Below are 20,618 nucleotides of genomic sequence, written 5' to 3'. Positions count from 1 at the left end.
AGGTTCCTGTGCCACTGTGAGACGGGAGCCAGGCTCTGCCAGAACCGGGTGACTCACGGCGGTGGGGGGGAGAGGGGGGGGAAAGGCAAGACTTGGCAACCTGGGCTGTCTCACACAGCAGCAGGTTTTGTTCTCTACGGGATAACCCAAGGCCCAGGTGGCACGTGGCCAAACTCCTCCACACAGGACTGAAGTCCTTGTCCCCCTCTGGCCACCTCCGTAACAGCAACGGACCGCGTCACGTAATCCATGCAGCAAACAGGGCTTGGCACAGCCCGATGCTGCCCTGCTCCAGCTGCCCAAACCATGGTGGAAGGCAGCACAGCAGTGATGCTGGTGGGACTGAGTGTCCCGCTCTTTCCCCCTGCAGCAGTGGGACCTGGCAGGCCCCAGGAGCGGGGAATATCTGCGTGGGACAGGACGCCACTCCCACACAGCGCAGGGAAACCGGGGCTGTGATTCACCAGGGGAACCACTTCCCTTGGGACAGAGGTAATGGCTCCCATTTCCTGCTCTCTACCCTACCCGATTTTTAAGGCTCGCATCCTCACCACAGGAATCACAGCTTGCACAACAGCTGCTTTACTTTACAGCCCAGCACTTCAAGGTGTTTCTGGTCAGTACCTTTAAAGCTGGGCTGCACCCACCAGGGATGAGAGCCCCAGGAAATGCCCCCTTTCTTTTGGTAAATTCCTTCAGGATCACCATATCTTGTTATTGGGGCTCATGAAGGAAACTCAGGCCCTATGAGTTGTATTGAGTCCCCTGACACTATTTTACTGCTTTGCCTTTTGCAAGGCAAAAGACATATAAATTGTGCAACCTGGGGAATACAGACGAGACATGTCACGTACTTGGGGATGACATATTAATATCATCCCTCCCAGCCCAAAGGAATCCTGAAGCCATGGTATTTAAAACAGCCTGATCCTACATTTTTGGTGGGCCAGATCAAATATTTTCAATGAAATCTTTTTAAAATGTGGATAATACACACATGGGATACACTGCACACCCAGACCTGTGGCTGGCACTACCTTGTGTGCAAAGTAGTTGAGTGACCATGTTCAAAGGGTAACACAACATCTCACTTCACTGGGACTGTGTGATTAGACTTCAGCAGGTGACAGTTCTCAGTGTCAAAGTCTTCTCTGTAAAGCAATCATCTCAAAAAAGGTTCAAAGTATGATACCCCAAAAGGAGATAAAACCCAGAATTAACCATTTTTACAAATCACAAGATCATAGGATAATTCATGCTGAAAGGGACCCCAGGAGCACATGTAGTTCAACCTCCTGCCCAAAGCAGAGTCAGCTCTGAGGTCACATCAGGTCATTCAGGGCTCTGACTGGTCTGTTTGCCTTTGGGATGTCTGTTGCAAGCATTGAAGAGTTTGGTTCTTGCATTAAGACACAAGGCTTTGCACTTAGTGAAAGAGAAATTATTACAGCCTTCGAAATATCCATGAATATGATCCACAGACTACCACAGGAGTGAATTAACAGCACAGGTTTCCCCAGCACTAACTCCTCTGTTCTGATTTCCAACATACCCTGCTAAAGCAATGAGCAAGCTGAGCTCTGATGGTTGATTCTCTGAATTCTGTAAGCTTGATTTCCACAAGTGGCAATGCCATTGGCAGCCTGGAACACGTGGGTTTGTACTGTTCACATGGAAATACACTTAGTAGGAAGGTGTATTTGTTTTCTGACCAAATATATATTAACAGTAAAATGTTGGCTTTACATAAACTACCTGCAGGGCCCATCCCTGGAAGTAATAAGCCATTAGTTAAAGATTCCTTAGATTCTTAGTGACGTTTCCTGATAAAGGTCCCATTTACAAACACAGATGACATTTGATATGCAGGGGTTTAACAACATTAGCTTGTTCTAAAGTGTGCTTTAACCTGTCTTATCAGAACGGGAGCTGAATTCCTCCTGTGGTTAAAGGGTAAATTCAGATACCTTTAGTCACCTTTTTCCACAACAGGTCTCACTGAGTTAACTGAAGATTGATGATCAGAGAATGAACAAAGGGCTGAGCCTGCACACAGGGCTAACACAAGGGTTACCATTACACTGCGAGTCTTCAGACCACCTTTGTGACGGGAAGGGCCCAAGGTTTTCTAAATTTCACCTTCAAATCACAATTTTTCACTGTTTTACCAGTGTGGTTAAAGTGGTGAAACATTCTGAGGCCGCTAAGTTTATATTTTCTGAATTCTACAATTTAATTCACATCCTGAAAGGAGGTTGTGTCCTTGATTTCACCATTACTGGATTCAAAGATTGCAGTTGGAATAGTCTATAAAAAAATACCAACATCAATAAAGTTGCTACAAATTTATACAAAACCAAGGACTAGTGAGAGCCCCAAGCAGAGCTCTGCATTTTGGACTAAGAAAAGCAACACAATTACAGGTTGAGAAAGGCATTAGTGAGCATGAGATGGGGGCTCTTAACTCAGACTGACAGTGGTTTGGGTGCATTCAAGTGCTTTGTGTATATAGAGAACTTGTCATGGAATCACAGAATGGTTTGGGTTGGAAGGGACCCTTAAAATAATCTCACTCCACCCCCTGCCATGGCAAGGACACCTTCCACTATCCCAGGTTGCTCCAAGCCCTCTCCAACCTGGCCTTGGACACTGCCAGGGGTGGGGCAGCCACAGCTTCTCTGGGCAACCTGTGCCAGAGAAATTCTTTAGGAAATTTAAAAACCCTCTTTAACACCATTCCCCCTTGTCCAGGCCTTTGTTCAAAGTCCCTCTCCAGCTCTCCTGGAGCCCCTTTAGGCACTGAAAGGGGCTGTAAGGTCTCCCTGGAGCCTTCTCATCTCCAAGCTGAACACCTCCAGCTTTCCCTGCCTGTCTCCAGAGCAGAGGAGTTCCAGCCCTTGGAGTATCTTCTTGGCCTCCTCTGGACTCACTTCAACAGGTCCTCCTTATGGTGGAGACCCCAAAGCTGGATGTGATACTTCAGGTGGGGTCTCACAAGAGCAGAGTCAAGGGGAGAACCAGCCCAGACCTTGACAGTTTAATCTGCTTTAATCACAGAGTATGGAAGACAAACAATGTTGATTTTCACTTTAAAAACTACATGTGGGCACTTTCTTAATTCAGAATAACTGCTGTCCCACTGTCATTTCACATGTGTGTCTTTCCAAAAACACACATCTTCCAAAGCTCTGGGGTCACAAACCATGACAACACATGGAGTATGTTGGGACCACAACCAACAGCCAACCAGAAACACCAAGGGGAAGAACTTTTTAGCAAGTGGTATTCCCCATATTCCTTTACCATAACCTTTACCCCCTACCTGGCAGAGGCAGGAGCACCCCTCTTCCAGTCAGGGTTTTGTTAAACAATTCTCTGCTATATTTAGTGTCCAAAATCTATAGTTGTAAATGCTTCTCCTAAATTATCAGATTCCATAGGCGTGTGTCATCTCCTGCCTCGTGGTACCAGAGTGTCTATCACCCTCTTCCTTATTGCCCGATCAGCGATTCTCTCTAATCACCCTCTTCCTTATTGCCTGATCTGTTTCTTCCTAAATACCTCCTTTACTACCATTCCAACATGGGAATAACTTGTTTTACCATTTTACATGACAGACATTTGAGGAACCAGCAGTACAAAAACAACACTAGAAAATACAAAGCAGATCTCAGCTAACAACGTGCATTAAATGAATGCATGGCAATCTCCTGTTTTTTTCTTTTTTAATCTCTACCATCAGTACTGTTAACCCCACCTACTAAATCCACAGCACACACCTAGCACTGGAACAAAAGGAGCTAGAAAACACCTTAGAAACTCAGAAAAAAAGATGAGGATGACATGCCAGATTCATAAAGAGCAGCAGCATTTCATCCTTGTAACTGCAGAATCCAATTTTATAATAACAATTGTCTGTGCTGCTGAGTTCCTTCAGCACCTGTGACCCTGCTTGTCACGGCCTCACTGCCTGCTGGAAACTTGGCAAAAGACAAGAGAAGAGATATTAGGGAACCAGTGCTACATCCTGAGAGAGGCCATAAAGTCCAAAGGTTGAGCAGGATTGCCAGGAGCAGCCTGATAAACGAAGGAAGCGTCTGGCTCTGAGGAGACAAAGGGCTGTGCTGAGTACAGCGTGTCCAGGTCTGAGAGCTGAACCCCAACGTCCCACATGCTCCACACAACACACCATCCAGGGACTGTTCCCAAACAGCCCCCTGGAAAAAGAATTATTTTAAGCCCCTGTCTGAAATGAGCGTGTGACCCCTCAGTGCCAGAATTTCACAGATCTTAAATTCAAAAACCACTCCTCTTTATTTTTTCAAATTGAGCCAGGATGATTTGTTGATTTAATAAAAAGGAAAAAATCTCGTGTAAACCCTCTTTTGAATTAGCATATTCAAGCCTTTCCAAAATCTGGCTCCAGTAAAGAACTTGTCCTTAAAATCTATCAGACTGTAACTAAGCTTGTAACTTGGCATGTGAAATAAATAAGCCAATAATCAGATCCTTCAGAAATTTTCAATTAGAGTTGTAAAAATATCTAATAAAATATTCAGCATTTGAAGAGTTTTTATTCAGGAGGAGAGTACAGCAGCTTTGGTTTCACATTAGGAAGAGCACAGGGTATTAATAACCAAGATTTTCCCCCCTCTTTCCCACCCAGCACTCACTCTGTTACATGAGCACAACGTTTTGTGAAGCCACACTGTGAATCTGAGCAGAAATCCCTTTTCTGGCTTTGAGCACAAACGAACCCCAGAACTCGGCGCGGCCCCACAAGAACTGAGCGAGCTCAGGCAAGGAGCAGGAATGGCAGCCAGGGGAGGGAAGGAAAAGGACGTGAATCGCTTTGAGCTCATGTTGCTGCTGAGGACTTTCTATTATAAAACCATAACCTAATATGCTTTCAAGACCACAGCTCTGAACTGCTTCACACCAAGTGTCTCCTTCCCCACGCGGGATCCTGCAGGGATCTATCCCGTTACTGAAATGTTCCAGCGGAGCGGCTCGGACGCCGCACTGCACTGTACTTTTCATTATTCACTGAACAAGAGGAAGGAGAACCCCAGCAGTGCCTGTAAACACAACATCTTCCTGGAGAAGCAGAATCCATCCGGCCTGCTCTCCCTGTGAGTGCAATGCCTGGCTCGGGAGGGCCGGGCTGTGCTCCCCGGGGAGCTCAGCTGTGGGAAGCGGGAGCGAGGAACTGCCTTTTTAGGACTGTGGCTGAGCGGAGCCGGGAAGCGCTGGGGCAGGAACAGCGCTGCGGCAGCAGCTCGCCGGCCTTATAAGGACACAGCCAGGTATTTTCCCAGCCGGCACATCCAGGTGAGGCGAGGCGGGGCTTCCCGGGATCCCCCACTGCCCGGGGAGACCCTTGGCCACGCCACAGCTGCTCAATGCAGACCTACAGCCCCGCTGCCTGCAGCCTCCGAGCGCTTCAAATAGGCCTTATTAGGGAACAGAACAGCTTAATTAATTAATTGAAACATCATTTTCAGCTCTGCAAAGGCAGATGGTTTGGGGGTGAACTGTACTCGATATTAATGTGACATTTTAAGGCGTTCACGGCAACATTTTGGAGCACAAGGCTCTAATGTCAGGCAGTTTTTTAGCTGCCTACGTAAGAGGGCAGGTTTCCAGAGGTGAGGAGCAACTGGATTCTCCACAGGCTTTAACAGAAGGAGCAGGACACTCCAAGCCTCAGACACTCAGCAATTTGGTCAAGCAAGCTTTAGGAACCATGCATGGCTAAGACTCCTCCTCAGCTGCCTGAAAATTAAGGCTGCTTGACAGAAAAGTGAAAATATTTCAGCTTCATTCAGTTTAAGTGAAATTTCTTTTTATTACCTGTTTTATTTTTCTAGGGAGCAAAATAAACTAAAGCACTTCAGGCCAAATTCATCTATATAGGATATATGTGTAAGCACCCCTGGACATGAACTGTCCCACAGTGTTGCACTTTTTTCTTTCCTGATTCTATTTTTTAGAGGTAAAAGAGGAGGCTGTAACTAAAATAGGAAAAAAAGTACCATTTCTTCCCAGCAATATCCATTTTTAAATTTGATTTTCAAATCTTTCTCAGCAAATGGTCACAAAAATTGAGTGTCCTTGGACTCTTTTTTTTGGAGGGGGGAAGCGATTTCCCTTTAGATATGGTTAAAAAAACAATTTGCAGTGTAACATTAAAATGAGACACTACTCATCCAGGAATAATCCATCTTTCCAGTCTTGAATATGAAATGGCACATTGAAATTCAAAAAATTAGCCAGATATTTTGCCATCTTGGTTTCTTGAGGTTAAACTTTGATAACTGCTTGCCTGGAGACGCTGCAAAATGCTGTATGACTTTTTAAATCCACAGACAAGTGTCTGCTCTACATCACAAACTCCTGCCACCATTAGCGCCTTCAGGTAACAATCACAGCAGGAAGACCAAAACTTGGATTAATCTTGCCACATCCCACTCGGAACATATTGGCAAGAAAACATGGGGGAAGGTCTAAATCCCCTGGGTAATCACAGGGCATCCACTTCTAGGATTCCTTATGAGAGGCCCATCAGGAGAAAGAAGGCCACAGACCACACAACAAATTAAATTAAACAACTGAAAAATATCCAGGTATGTGACAAACTTATTCAGTCTGAGCTCAGACGTGTGTAGGACTCTCTCCAATTGTTGCCTGGGCAGGGATTATATTTCCACAGCTCCATAGGAGCACCAGGGCAAGGCTACTTTCATAAAAGGAATAAAAGTTTTAACACCAGGTTTCATATTGTAAATTCCTCCTTTAAAAGAACTTGCTTGCCAAAGCAGTTCAGCTGCCAGGAAGGGACAAAAGCAGGGAAAGTGTTCCCTTTTAAAAGCAATGAGTGTGCTGTGCTGCTCAGGTACAGGAGGCATCGCTCCAGCACCAGGGAGCGTTGGCTCGTTAGGAGCAATTAAAAAAAAAAAAAAACTCGGAGGGGATTTTAAAAACAACAGCTTCCCAAAACAAAACATGCATATGTACCACATGCATTTGTTTATGCAGCTGTAATGAGTGATGAAATCCATTTATGAGCTGAAGTCACAAGATTCTAAGCAGGTCTTTGTTTAATCTCAGTAAGTCATGACATTTCCCTAGTACTTATAATAATGTGATTTGGATCAACATTTTCAAACTTATGCACCTGGTTTTTAACACTGCTCACCAACTGCACTTCTCCTCTGCTTCACTGGAGACAGGACGGTCTGTTTGGGAGGCACCACTTTAATCAACCACCCTAAAAACAGACAGAGAAACCTGGGTTTAGTTGAAGAGCCGCCTGCAGTTCCAGAATTCAGCACATTCTCTGCAACTCTTACTCAAAGTGAGACTCTGCCCAACCTACAAAGAGCGTAAATAAAAATCAATGAGACCATTAGTGGGATGAACATTTACAGCATCAGCCCTCCCACAACCACAGAGTCTGCCCAGATGGATGCCCTTAAAAGACTTTCAGAAGGTTTGCTCTAGACAGTGGCTTTTGTTCCAGCACGTTGCTGTGACTTGGGAGAATAAAATGAAGATAAATGCAGCTGTTTCTCTTACATTAGTGCAGCATTAGTGCCCTCAGTAACAAAGGTAGGACAGAGTATGCAGGGGAAAAAAAGATTCAGCACAAATAACAATTAAGTTACATGCTTTGTATATTTATAAACTGTGCTAGGCTTTAGATGTATTATTATATAGCTTTAACATCAGTAATCCTGCATATAAATCAAGACCACGTTTTTAGCTTTGATATAAGAAGGAGAAAGGGGAAAAAACAAAGGTATTTGTCACTGCTGCTTTTGCCATTACACTGCTATTAGCTTTGCAAACAATTCTGATGGCATCAGATCAAAACTAAATGAATCCAGGTCCAGTGGTAATACAGAGTGATTTTTAATAGTTCTTTTAAGAAGGGAAAACAGTTTAGACTCCTGGACTGAGCAAAATTCCATGTCCCTAATGTACAAGGGCAGGAAACCCCAGACACAGACAAATTCTCTTGTCCTGCCAGGTGTGTTGCTCCCCACACCCTTCATCCTGTCTCTCATGTCTGGCTGATTCACCCACTGCTCTCCAGAGCCCCAAATGAAGCAGGACAACAGGTGGATTTTCCAGCATGTCAGCAAACCAAGATATAAGGATAATACAAGGATCTCTTGTTGTTCCTTGTTTTGTTCCAATCAGCCTCTTTTTTCTATATGCAAAAGCATGAGGGACAAGACAGTTTCTGCAGCAGCTTGGACCCCAACTCAGGAAAGCTTTGACAAGGCCAAAGACAAACATGAATAACCAGCAAAGTTTGTGCATCACACAACTGGCACCAACACAGTGTGTTCCTCCACCTTGCATTTTTTACAATTATTTTTGTTGATATAGGAAAATAATAGGCACTATTGCCTCATAAATATACATTTATGCTAGCTATATTCATGGGAAAATAAACTCAGATGTTATCTTCCTATCTAAATTCAAAGTCTATACGGATTATATTTTGTATTTCCCCATTCCTAAAGTCCTGTTATTTTCCTTTAGCTTTTTGGGATCCAGAAAGAAAATTACTGTAACTACTGAAGTCAGAATAACAACTGAAAAACACGTATCAGTAAAAACCACTATTTAATATGTGAGTCCACATGAACTAAACCCAACTGAAAAGCTTTGAAAAGGTATATTAAAATAAATAACTGTGAGAGTGTTAAGTAAACACTTCCCTTACTGGATTTGCTATAACTGACTAAAACCTTTCTTCCTCTTTCCACATTAAAGGAGAGCCCTAAAACCACATTTTGCATATTTTATTAGTTCAAACCTTTTCTAACCTGGTTCCCAGGGCAGAGCAAGTCTAAAAAAACTTTAAAAAGTGAATCTAACATTGTTCTAAATAACAGAATCCAGTGGAGTGTGAACAACAGGACCATCAATAATTGTCTACTCCTATTCCCAGACTCAGAGTTGAATTCTAAAGAATTTTTAGCCCCTAAGACTCACAATTTATTGAACCTGAACTGGCACACCAGCTTTAGCAATCAATGTTACCCATCTCATGCCTCTGACTTCTTTTACCAGAGAAAGGAACTGCACATTTGGAGAAAGAAAAACATTTCTGTGATTGTTTTAAAAATCACAGTTGACAGTTTCTTGAAAGGTCAGCAGGCTCAGAGTTCTCCTGCTGGACACAGATTAGCAGGCAGAGGGTAGGCAAGGTGTTCAGGGGTGTATGGGAAGTGCAACCTCTCAGATTGAAATTCACCACTATGTATATGGTACAATTATATCTTATCTTCCCAGCCCTGCAACCAAAATAAACCCCATGGAAGCCTTGGAGTCTGCTTCTGTTGTCTTTAAGTACACACCCCTCAGGGTGGCGACCCAGGACACACCACACGCCTTTTACCTCATGTAAGACAAAATCAAAACAAATATAATCAGTATTTTTCCTTTTAGGACTCTCACTGGGGCTCTTTGATGTGTTTTCCCTAATCGTTTTCTCTTTTTAATCATCACACTCAGGGGTTTCTCTGAGCTTATAATGGTTTGGGTTTTATGTAACCTCTTCCAGGCGGGCACCTTCCCAAGCTCCCAATACAGCAACTGCAGTAACAGTACACAGCAACACTACACCCAGGAATACCTTGGCCAAATGAAACCAAAAGGGAAATTTAGATGAGTACATTCTGCTTAGGTTGGAATTTTGGCTCAGACACAAGGGTTCACACTCCTGGTCTTGCAAAAAAGAAGCTCTAATGGAGATACTGAAAATGAAAGTATCTCCTCTACTTCAAAGCTGAAAATCCGGCGGCTTCTACAACGTGTTTTTCTGCTCTGGGAAATTTTACTTACCTATACCCAGCTCTGAAGGGGAAATCCTCAGTCCTACAGGTTGGCTGTGGGTTTACCATTCACTTGACAAGCCCTGAGACCACGCCAGGATGATTTATTGGCATAAAACTAGTTAAATTTCTAATTCCCATGTGGCTGCTTGCCAATTTTTCTTTGTCTTCAGAGCAATTATTCACATTTACATTTATCTTGACTCCCTTTAGCAATATGCCTATTTACATAGAGAATCCTCAAACTGGTTACCACATTCTTTTCCATTTCACCAAAGAGGTGCATTGGTGTCCTACAGTTCTAAAATTTTCCTGATCCACTATTAATAAAATGCCTAAATTTAAAACAGGCATTGCATAAAAACTCACATAACTGGAACACCTATAAAATGTCCTGTAAACTGGACTAAGCTGCCAGTAGATTCATGAGGTTTTAGAGTTAATTTCCATCTATCAGCGAAGAATTACTGATATCACTGATACCCATTTGTCCTGTTCTCTGTCAGGACACTGCACATGGAGGAAGCAGGAGCTGGGACAAGAACTGGAAACATTTCCTTCACGTGGGAAGGTGCCCTGCTAAGAAACTGCTTATTGAACCTGACAGCGGGCATATAAACAACATTAGAGGGAGTGCTCACACATGTACTCCCAACAAAGGGGAGGACAAGGCAGTGAAAGTCAGAGCCATTACAAGACAAATACAAATTAAAGACACTGTTTTTAATCTCCAGGATACTAAAATATTTTTTGAGAGCTCCCAGTGTTTGTGGGAGGAGGGAGGGAGAGAAGAGGGTAGGGGAGCAGTAAGCTCTGCTGAGATTTTTCTTATGGTTTCTATCATCTTTAGTGGGAAAAAACAATTCTAGAGAAAAGCAAGAGAGAATTTCGAAACTAACAGAAAAGCACTTGCTAAAAGGTAGCTTGCTCTTTGTAAAACTTCCCATGAGGCCTGAAAAAACACCCTGAGCATGTCCTTTACCACGCAGCTTTGCAAATCAAATGCTGTTTGTTTCAGAAACAGCTGTATATTTTTACTGGGGGGGTTATTCCTGTCAATTGTCCCCTGATTACTGATCTGTGAGAAGCAAGTGAAGGAGTTCAGAGCTACCACAAAGACATAAGCACAGCTATTGAAGTCCATGGGATTTTCAACATTCCCCCTCCTCACCCCGAAACTATCCCTTGAGTGAATGCTGCCACACAGATTTCCTTTGTTTGGCCACCTGGAAAGCATCACCACCACTCTGAGAGGAAAACTGCTACGATTTATTTGAAATTTCCTTAGAGCGAAGTGTTGCTGTCCATGACCATTTCCCAGAAAGGTGTGTTGTTCTATCACCACCCCTATCAAATTCAGAGCAGACAGGCTGTCGGGACGTGCAGCAGCTCAGATAGGCCGGGCTGTTGCAATCCTGTTGCAATCCTGAGCAGAAAGCAGAACGTTAACACTGGCATGTGCTCCCACGCCCTCCCCTCTCCAGGCTCCACATTAACTCCGTGACACCCTGCGAGGCACAGGCTTTATTTACACAACGCCCAGCCTTGGGACGAGCCTTTGTTCCGCTGCGATGTTGACAAGGCTTAGGAAGCACGACCCGCCACAGTAAAGGTGTATCAAGCATCAAGTGAGGATGAATGAAATGTTTTGTCACTCTCTTGATCGAGTTTCCAGCTGCAGCACAATTCTCTTTAGCCAGGAGCTGTTGGGAAACTCCTGGCTTTCAGGGAGAGCCGTGACTGGCGCTCACAGGGTGGTTCTGACAAGATTTTAATCCGGGATGCCGGTTACTCCCTGAAAAGGAGCAAATTCCTCGCTCCGCAGCCATTCAGGTTTTTCGCTGGGATAGATCTGAACGGGCTGTATTTCCCAACACCCTTCACCTCTCGGCTGTGTCAGCGCCAGGGAGGGGACAGCGTGGGAGCCGGAAAAGGCAGGACTGTCTTGTGTCAGCAGGGCCGGCCGAGCACACGGGGCACCGACGTCATTCCAGGCTCTGCTGATTTACATCTTCAGGAGCGCTCCGGAGTTTGCCTTAAAAAGGATTGCTGTATGGACAGCATTCCAAACCTTAGCATAGGTGTAAAACAGGCTGGAAGGCTTAGGTGCAGATTTATTGGGAGGAGGTGTCCAAGGGGGCCATAAGCTTCGCCTCCCCAGGAACAGCAATGCACACTCCTGGCCACGCACTCTCTTCCCCAAGGGCTGTATAAAGCAGGGCAGCTCCTGTGTTTCACATGGTCCTCCTCTTCTCAAGGGTTTGGATTCAGAACAGAGGCTTACTCTTTAAAGAAATGATCTGTGGGATGATCTGGAGAGGTGCTGGTGGCAGTGCCCCTCCTGGGAACCTGCTGTATGATACTTCCCCTACACTGCATTTGTGACATGGACAACTCCAAATCACTGTCAGAGCCCCTCAAAGCACAGACTCTAAATGTAAAGGAAACAAAACAACCCCCACAAACACAAAAAGCAGGCCCATAGCAACTGGAAGATATTTGGTCAAAAATGTCAAAGAGTGACCAGAGAGTGAAGCTGGCATAAATCTAAGTGCCAGTATTTGCTCCACACAGTCCTGGGTCAGATTCAAAATGCATTACAAGGCTGATGAACCAATAAAAATGTCAATGATTAATATCCTAAAAGCAAATGGGGGCAGTAACAAATATTTTATGCCAACAAGTTAATCCTAGATCTTCTTCCAGATGAAAATTCATTCCTTCTCTGTACCTTTTCCTTAATGCATTTTAAAAATAAAAATAGTTCATACCTCTTGTCCAGCATTTATTCCCCCCAGAACTGCATGCTTTATAGGACTTCAGTCTCATTATGTTCCTTTTACAAGCAGGGAAATCAAGCTACAAAGATGTAAAAAGTGATTAAGAGTCATTCAGCAGGGAGGCAAAAGCAGGGAAGAGTGCACTTCCACCCCATTTGAGTTTATTCTGTTCTGTTTTTCCTCTACTGATATACAGAAAATTACTTCTCATTAAACTCACAAGGTTTCATTAAAAATGTGAATGACTGTTTTGCCAAAAGTTTTAAGTTCTCTTGGTTGTCTTGAAGAGAAATATATTCCCTAGCAGTACTGCTACAGGGGTACGTAAATACCCTGCTGCCCAATAACATAAATGTGAAATACACCACTGTTCTTATTAATATTTGTGTAATAAGCCAGGGCTGAAATGGGCTATCATCACACTGACCTCAGATCTCTGACACAAATGCCTATTTGAAGCACCTGGCACTGGGCTGGAAGCACCCACACCCAGAAGTGCTGTGTCTGGGCTTGCAGCTCTGCCAGCCACACACACACCTTTTCCTACCCCGACTGCACGGAACGCAGGAACTGGAAAACATCAGCACAAAACATGCTCCTATAGAGCAAGGCTCTGTTGTGCCATTAACTCTTACACCACACGTGCTTCACCTCTCTCACAGCACTCACTTCAGCCCACAGCCCTCTCCTCACCGAGCAGAAGCCTCTGGAAATGTGTGCACAGAGCACCCAGCACTCTAAATACCACACAGACACTTCTGGGATGGCTTTCTGGTTGCTCCATAAAAAAAAGTAAAATTTAAGCCAAACTGAATCTCAATTCACAGCCATCATAGCCCTTAGGCTATTGCTTTAGTATTGTCTTTTTATCCTGAAAATTTTCCTTGATCTTGTGAAGTTGGTTTTAATATATTTAAATGTTATGGCTTTTTATATGTTTCATATGTTCTCAACAGGCTGTAAACAGTCCTGTGAGCTGAACAATGCATCTGCCAAAGGCACTGCTGGCTGTTCATGGACTTGCTCTAGCACACATGGGAACAGCGCTCCTGAGCCCATGGTGAAAAAAACAGGATCTCAGGTAGGGATCAATATGGATTCTGGGCTAAATTTTCCTTCTCTGCTTCTTTCTGAAATGAGGCAACATACAGATAATGTGCTGGCATCTGCATACAATTTTTACCAAAGAAAAGAGGAAATAACAGCAATTTTCAGGGGTTTGACTGTCCTGGTTCTTCTATAGAAGTCCTAAGAGGTTGCTGTGGGCAAGGCTGGGACATTCCCACCCTTTGAGGTGACAGGGCTGCCTGGACCAGGGGAGAGCAGCTACACTGTTGTTGTGTGATGCTTCAGCTGGGATCAGAGATCAGGTTGTTGTTTATTAATCAGCTGGGACTGAGGAAGAGAAGCAGTTCCGTAGCACCTTCTCCAAAACCGAACACTTGATCCCTGTTTGTGCTTCCAGGCACTGTCCTTCCCAGGCTATGCCCGTTCCTCCCTGCACTGCCTTCCTTGGCTCTTTGGCAACCACAACTGCTCCCATACCATGACTCCAACACAAATGACTGTCATCCAGAGTGAATGTTTCCATTTGAATTACGTGAGCAGGCACTCTGTGAACTTCCCCACAGGCTCCACCACTCTAATCCCTGGGAGGGAGCAACCTGCAGGACCTACTTTCACTGTTGAATGCTTTCCCTCTTTATGGCTCCTCCTGTCAGGGACATTGCCCAAATCCAGACAGGTGTCCTTACATCTGTCACCCACCAGCCACTGCTGACGTTTAGTAACACGGACTGGCTGCCCGTGTCTAATCCAGAGCCCAGGGCACAGGGCAGGAAAGCTTGACCATTCCCTGGAAATCCCTGAGCTCTGTGGTGCTTTGCACTGGGCAGTTTTGGTCTCACGCAGACTCGCTTCCTCCCCTTCTCCTGTTGCAAGCATGGCTTTACCCCAGGTTGCCAGGAGCCCACTGTGCCAACAGCTGCTAAGACAGAGCAAGGTGTCGACTTTGACAGGATGCCAGATTGTTTATTAATTAAAAATCCAAGCATTCGGAGACCCTCATCAAAACTGAGCTATTTTACCTCTGAATAGTTAAATCCAGTTATTCTGGGGCTTTCAGTCACAATCGACAACCATAAATAAATCCATTTTGTTGACACTACCAACTTTAATGCGTGTTTATGGAAATATCCAAGTGCCACAAAGCCAGCTCCAGTTCTCCACAGCAAACCCCCAGCTCACTAATATGGGAACAAATGCAGGCTTCCAGTGGGATCTTTCTCCCCAAACATAATAAATACCTTTTCAAAGGTGCTCATCTCCCTCCCCAGCACTCAGCATCAATATGTTTCTATTTGTGTGGGGAATTTTTTCCTGCTGCCAGCTCACAATGCCAAGCACAGCCGTCTGCTTCCCATATGCCACCCGTCCTCCAGTGCCTCCTCTCCCGCTCACCTTCCCTCTCTGGGCTCCCACTGTGGATCAACTGCTCCTCTGCCAGCCTTCTTGGTGTGTAGAGGATTTTTCTGACTGTAGGCTCCACAGGACGGGAACTCTGCCCATTCTCTATTTCCTGGAGCACCAGCTATGCTGTGGTATAGGAATAATGAACACAGAGACATTAATGGTGTGACACTGAGATTTGTAACATCCTAAACATCCTTCTAGTGGCAGGTGTCCCTGCCTGTGGCAGTGGGGTTGGAACTAGATGATCTTTCAGGTCCCTTCCAGCCCAAACCATTCTGGAATTCTAAAAAGCAGCATGGGAAGCAAGGCCCCAGCATTCCTTTTTGACTCATCTTTAGACAATGTCAACTTCTCTTTTTTCAGAATTTTGATAAAAAATTATAAAATACATACAGTTGTTTGAATAAAAAAAATATATAGTTCATTACTTGTAGTCATACTCAGAAACATATTTCTGAGCACTTGCAGTGAGCATTGAAATCCTCTGTAAAGCCAGCTGGGAATGGGAGGCACAACAATGAGAAATCTAGTTGGGTGAAGAGATCCTCCTGTCCACTTTAGAGACAATCACATCACAGCTTTCATTCATGTGTTGCTGCACATGAACATCCAGGGTCTGAATTGCTCGGGCAGCATTCTTAGGAAAATGGAAGCTGTTTTCAGTGGTTCCTCCCTCACTTGTGCAGCCTTCCTCTGTGTTTACAGCACTGCTGTCCTGCCCCAGAGGTCGCCCAACAGGTCTTGCAAAGTCTCCTCACTTTGCCCCACCTCCATCATCCACAATCTTTGTCTCTCTAACCTACTCATTTTCCTCCATTCCACAAACTATTAGTTTCAAAGAAATGCAGAGATTAATTAAAATGATTGGTGGGATGAGTAGGTGAGGGGGACAGGCCAAAGGGCTTGACAAGAAGAAAGATGAAAAGGACTGAATGCGTACGGCTTGGTTAAGCGATGACTAATGGAGGGTGGAGGAGATGGACACGATATTCATTTACAACTGCCTGTGGTTCTGAGCAGCATTTTTCATGTGCAAACTGCAGACTGGCTCAAGACAAGCTTTTGGTCTCCTTGTAGAGTGGGGTCTACTCTTCCCCCACTCCCCGCCCCAGCCTGCGCATTCCCACTCCTTCCTGGTATCCTCAAATTCATTTACTTATTTTTATTTCAGCCAGATGCAGTTCCTGGATCTCCACCTGGCCACGGGGAGCAAAGAGCAAGAGGAGAGGCCACGGAAGCCGGGGGTGGATGAGGTGGCACCTCTTTGCCACACCCGTGTGTGCTGCAGACTTGGGTGGACTTGACCCGACTGCGCAAACACACCTTGAGGAACAGGGCAGGACCTGGGAATTATTGTACTTCCACTTGGCTTAAGGAAACTCTGTTCCCTGTGCCACCTGACTCCCAGCTTCTTTTACTATGCTCTGATGGAGTAAATGAAAGGAAAATACTTGTTCCTTCTGATTCTTCAAGCTCATATCCCCCATTTGGGGAAATCTGCTCTATAGTAATTCCTTAAGCAAGGGGAAAGCAGTATGAGAAGATATAGTAATTCCCACTTTTATTCACTTCATGCAGAGGTGAAGCAGGATACCACGCTTGAAAGCACATGAGAAAAAAAGGAAAAAACTATATAATAAAAAATTCTATATTTTCTATATCATTTTCTATTTTCTATATCATTTTCTATGTTGTGGAAACATCTCTGAGGAGGGGAAAAAGCAAAATGATCTAATATGTCTAAAGAAAGTAATATATTTAAATATCTAACATAGAATACATGTAATATATAAACCTCTAATATATTTAAACTGTGGAAACAAGCATTTTCTTTCTGCGAGCACATTTTCCAATATAAAAGAGCAGAAGCTGTCATTTATCCATTTTTTTTTTTTTTTTCCCCAAATGGTCTCAAAATAAGCCAAAAGCACTTGAGATAGAGGAGTGAAACAAAACAACAACCCCATTTATTCCTGGACACCAAATATAATTTAGACGGATGTGGTATGGATAAGAAATTTTAATTTGCCCCTGAAAAGGCATTTAATTATTCAGATTATCTGATTGCCTCACTCAGGCTTCTATTGATTGATTAGAGAACTTTATAAATCAAAATCTGCATTACTGCTGCTCAGTGTGTTGGCTTCTCACAAATCCAATTGGCAATCCCTGCCCACAAGTTAGTTTATTGAGACATGTAAATGGCTCTGGTTTATAAATGGGTCAGTAAGTGTTCCTTCATCCTACTAAAGGAATATTTTCTTAAGGACATCAGGAAGCGGGGAGGGGGGAAAAGCCCTGAAGTAATAGGTGTTTAATAAATCAGGGCAGAGTCATTAAAATTCCCAGTTCCTTGGCTAATGGCCATGAAGGATCACTATCCATGGATCCCACTGGATCTGCACCACTCAGTGGGTCTGGGGTGCTGAGCTTGGGCTGAAATCTAAGCTGAGCCTTCCCTGAGCACCCGCTCACCAGCCAGTCCCAAATTAGGCAGAAAATCCCCTCGGAGCAGCCAAGAGCTCTTTGATTTCAGAGCTCAACCTTCATGACCAGCTTGACTCCTCCAGCCTGGACCGAATAACCTCCAGTGAGCAGCAATTACCATAATGAGTGGCCTGACTGCCCCCCACAGCTCCAGGCCCCAGCACCAACACGTCCCTGGCAAACTGGAATGTCTGGTCCTGAAACTCCACCTCTGCAAGAGGAAGGAAGTAGAAAACTGAAATGGGGGGAGGGTAAAAAAAATTAGAAATTAAATTAAATGAGTTTAAATGAATCCCTCCAGCCTGATCCAACCCTGGCTGAAGTTAATCAAAACCTTGCATTGAGATCAGGGGGCTGTAACAGCAGTTTTTCAGGTTGTACAAACCTGTACCAAATAGAGTTAAAGCTACACTGACTGTGTTCCTCGTAGTCTGAACTTTGCTTTCTAGGACAGAAGAAACATGCAGGAAAAAAACCCAAAAGATGGAACAAAACATCAAAACTCTTAACAAATTAAACATGTCAATCATTAATTGGAACAAACTTTATTAGTATCGTTTGTCTATACAGCAAATTATTTGCATGGCTTCCTATGCACCACAAATCTCACCAAAAAAATCCCTTTTTAGCTTAATTTTAAAGTAATTTTTATTTCAAAGTTTCCACGTAATAAACTACTAATTCATAACTTACACATCTTACATCCAGCATTTCTTCCTTGCAGAGACAAGCCCTTCATAAATATAAAATCTGCAGGGTGACAAAGAATCAGATCGTTTGTGGACTATCTGGGAGAGTTTTACCACATTCAGGACCTCCACATCAGGTCCCACAAGATACCCACGTCTGACAGGAGCCAAGATCCTTGGGAAGGCACCCAAAACCAGGGGTGCTCCCCCAGGCACAAGTGAATTGCAGCCCTGGGATTTCCAGAGCTAGAGATGTTCTGCATTCAACAGGCCTTAAGTGATTTCTCTTCTGTGAATTCATCTAAACACTTTAAAATCCCTCAGACCACTCTTGCCAAGGAGTTCCACAGATGAACTACAATTCTGTGAAGACATTTCTCTGGTTTATTCCAAACCTGCCAGTTCCATTTGATGCCCCTTGGCTCTGGTGCCCTAAGAGCCAGTCACTGGTCTCTATTTATCTTGTATGTAAAGAATAAAAGGGAGTTGAACAACTGCTCTGAGCACTCACTGCATTAATGAATTTCAGAGATTTTCTTATGCATGTGCAGTAACTTAGGGCTGTTTGGCTGAACTGTTTATGCAGCTGAAATCTGAGTTACCTGTAGCTCAGAGATGCTGCCTCTGTGAGGACTGTGTGGGCACCAGCAAAACATCAAGAGCTCCCCCATCCAACCAAAACTTTATATTTTGTGCCACAAACTGTTAACACGAACATACTGCATCTGTTATTGCACACGAGTAACACCAGTGCCCACAGTGTGGCCAAATGGAATCAAGTGGGAACACAGGGTAAAACTGAGAGGAAAAAATGTCAGCAACTTCAAAGAGAGGAGCTGGACCTTCACTTTTCTTTCACAGGCACTTGTGTTTCTGTTTGCTTCATTGCTCCTTCCTCTACTGTAACTGCTAATTATGTCATTATATCCAGGAAAAAAATAGCACTGGAGAATTTGAAAGTGTGTTTTCAAACCTGGACATAAGTTTGTCAGCCTCTCATATCGTGAAAAGGGATTGAAGCTAACAGACCAACTTCTTCACTGATACAAGAAGCTGGACAAACAGCAGGTGAGAACTTTGTGCTGGAAGAGTAAGGAGCACTTGTCGCACTGTCGATAACCAAACACACCAGCACAGCCCTTCAGTCCGTCCCCGTGCTACCCCGCATTGTCACTGCCTGCCCTCAAATACCTGCTGCACTTTACTCCAGAGGTAGCTGCCCGTCAGCATTCCCAAATCCACACCTCCCGGAGCGAAGGGTGTGTGCGGGACAAGGTAAGACAAACGCATCCCTTTCATCAGAGCCGTGCCCTGTAACGCCGCTCGCTCGGAGCGGCTCCAGCGAACCAGACATCTCCCATCTGTTGCTCCGAGGGGAACATGCCAGCACAGACTTTTCTACTCCTCCACAACGATCCTTGAGCTCCAGCCCTTATTCCCCCTCCCGACTAACCTGTACTTCCACACCAATACTGGGGCACTCTCTAAAATTAGGCCGTCGCTGTCCCCTCCCCTCAGAGGACGAGTTCAGAGAAACCCATCCGCACCCCTGCTTTCTCCTGTCGGGTTCTACTCCCCCCTGCGTTATCCCGGTTATTCCCGAGGCCGGGAACTGACGTCGCGGCTCTCTGTAAAGGCAGAGCCGGGGGTGTCCGCCAACGCCGAACCCCGCGGCTCGGGCCGTGCCGGGCGGGCGCGGGGGGACTCCGCAGGTGGCGGGAGGGGGTCAGGGCGGGGAGCGGGGGGTGCCCCCGGTGCCGCCCCCGGCGCTGCCTGGAAGCCGCGGGGGCGGCGGGACGGGGAAACCACGTGGGGCTCTCCGGGAGCGCCGCCTGAAGGGACGAACCAACACCGCCGGGGGGGGGCAGGAGTGGGGAGGGGGGACAAACACACACACACACACAGAGCACCACCGGAAACGCGGGGGGAGCGCCGGCCGCCAAACAAACAAACCCACAAATAACCGCAGAGACAAAGCAGCAAACGCGGGCGCAGACACAGCGGGACTGGGGCGGTTGGCGGGGATGGAGGATTGGCGTGTCCCCCCCCCCCACCCCCCCACTGAGGCGGCCCCGCCGGGCCAGCCCCGCGCGCGCGGGACGCGGTAACCAGAGAGTTCAAAAACAACGACGTCAGCCCACAGTGCCCCGCGCGCGCCCCCCGGCATTACGTCATCCCACAGTGCCCCGCGCGCGCTCAAGAAGCTTCTGAGCGGGGGGGGTGGCCATGGCGACCCGCGCGGGGCCCGCGCGCCGCGCCGGGCCACGCCCCCCCCGGGGCCGGGGCGGCGGCAGCCAATGGGGAGCGCGCGGGGTGACATCATGCGCTATTTTTAGCGG

General features: G+C 45.5%; 1 long non-coding RNA gene across 2 annotated transcripts in view; it reads right to left on the bottom strand.

The window, feature by feature from the left end:
• Nucleotides 1-15,220, bottom strand: part of LOC113950026 — a 118,849-nt gene extending 103,629 nt beyond the window's left edge. Inside the window, exons 1-3 of one of the 2 annotated variants that reach the window (XR_003528637.1) lie at nucleotides 15,092-15,220; nucleotides 12,623-12,710; nucleotides 7,178-7,270 (exon numbers count right to left, since the gene is read on the bottom strand). This is a non-coding gene — a long non-coding RNA (uncharacterized LOC113950026). The remainder of the gene's footprint in view (nucleotides 1-7,177; nucleotides 7,271-12,622; nucleotides 12,711-15,091) is intronic. The other variant, XR_003528636.1, reaches the window with a different exon arrangement.
• Between the last annotated feature and the right edge of the window lie 5,398 nt (nucleotides 15,221-20,618).

This window comes from Corapipo altera, unplaced genomic scaffold, assembly GCF_003945725.1.
Source record: "Corapipo altera isolate COAL_440 unplaced genomic scaffold, ASM394572v1 112, whole genome shotgun sequence".
NCBI classification, from domain to species: domain Eukaryota; kingdom Metazoa; phylum Chordata; class Aves; order Passeriformes; family Pipridae; genus Corapipo; species Corapipo altera.
The sequence above is the reverse complement of the archived record's forward strand: the minus strand, read 5'-3'. Positions and strand labels throughout refer to the sequence as shown.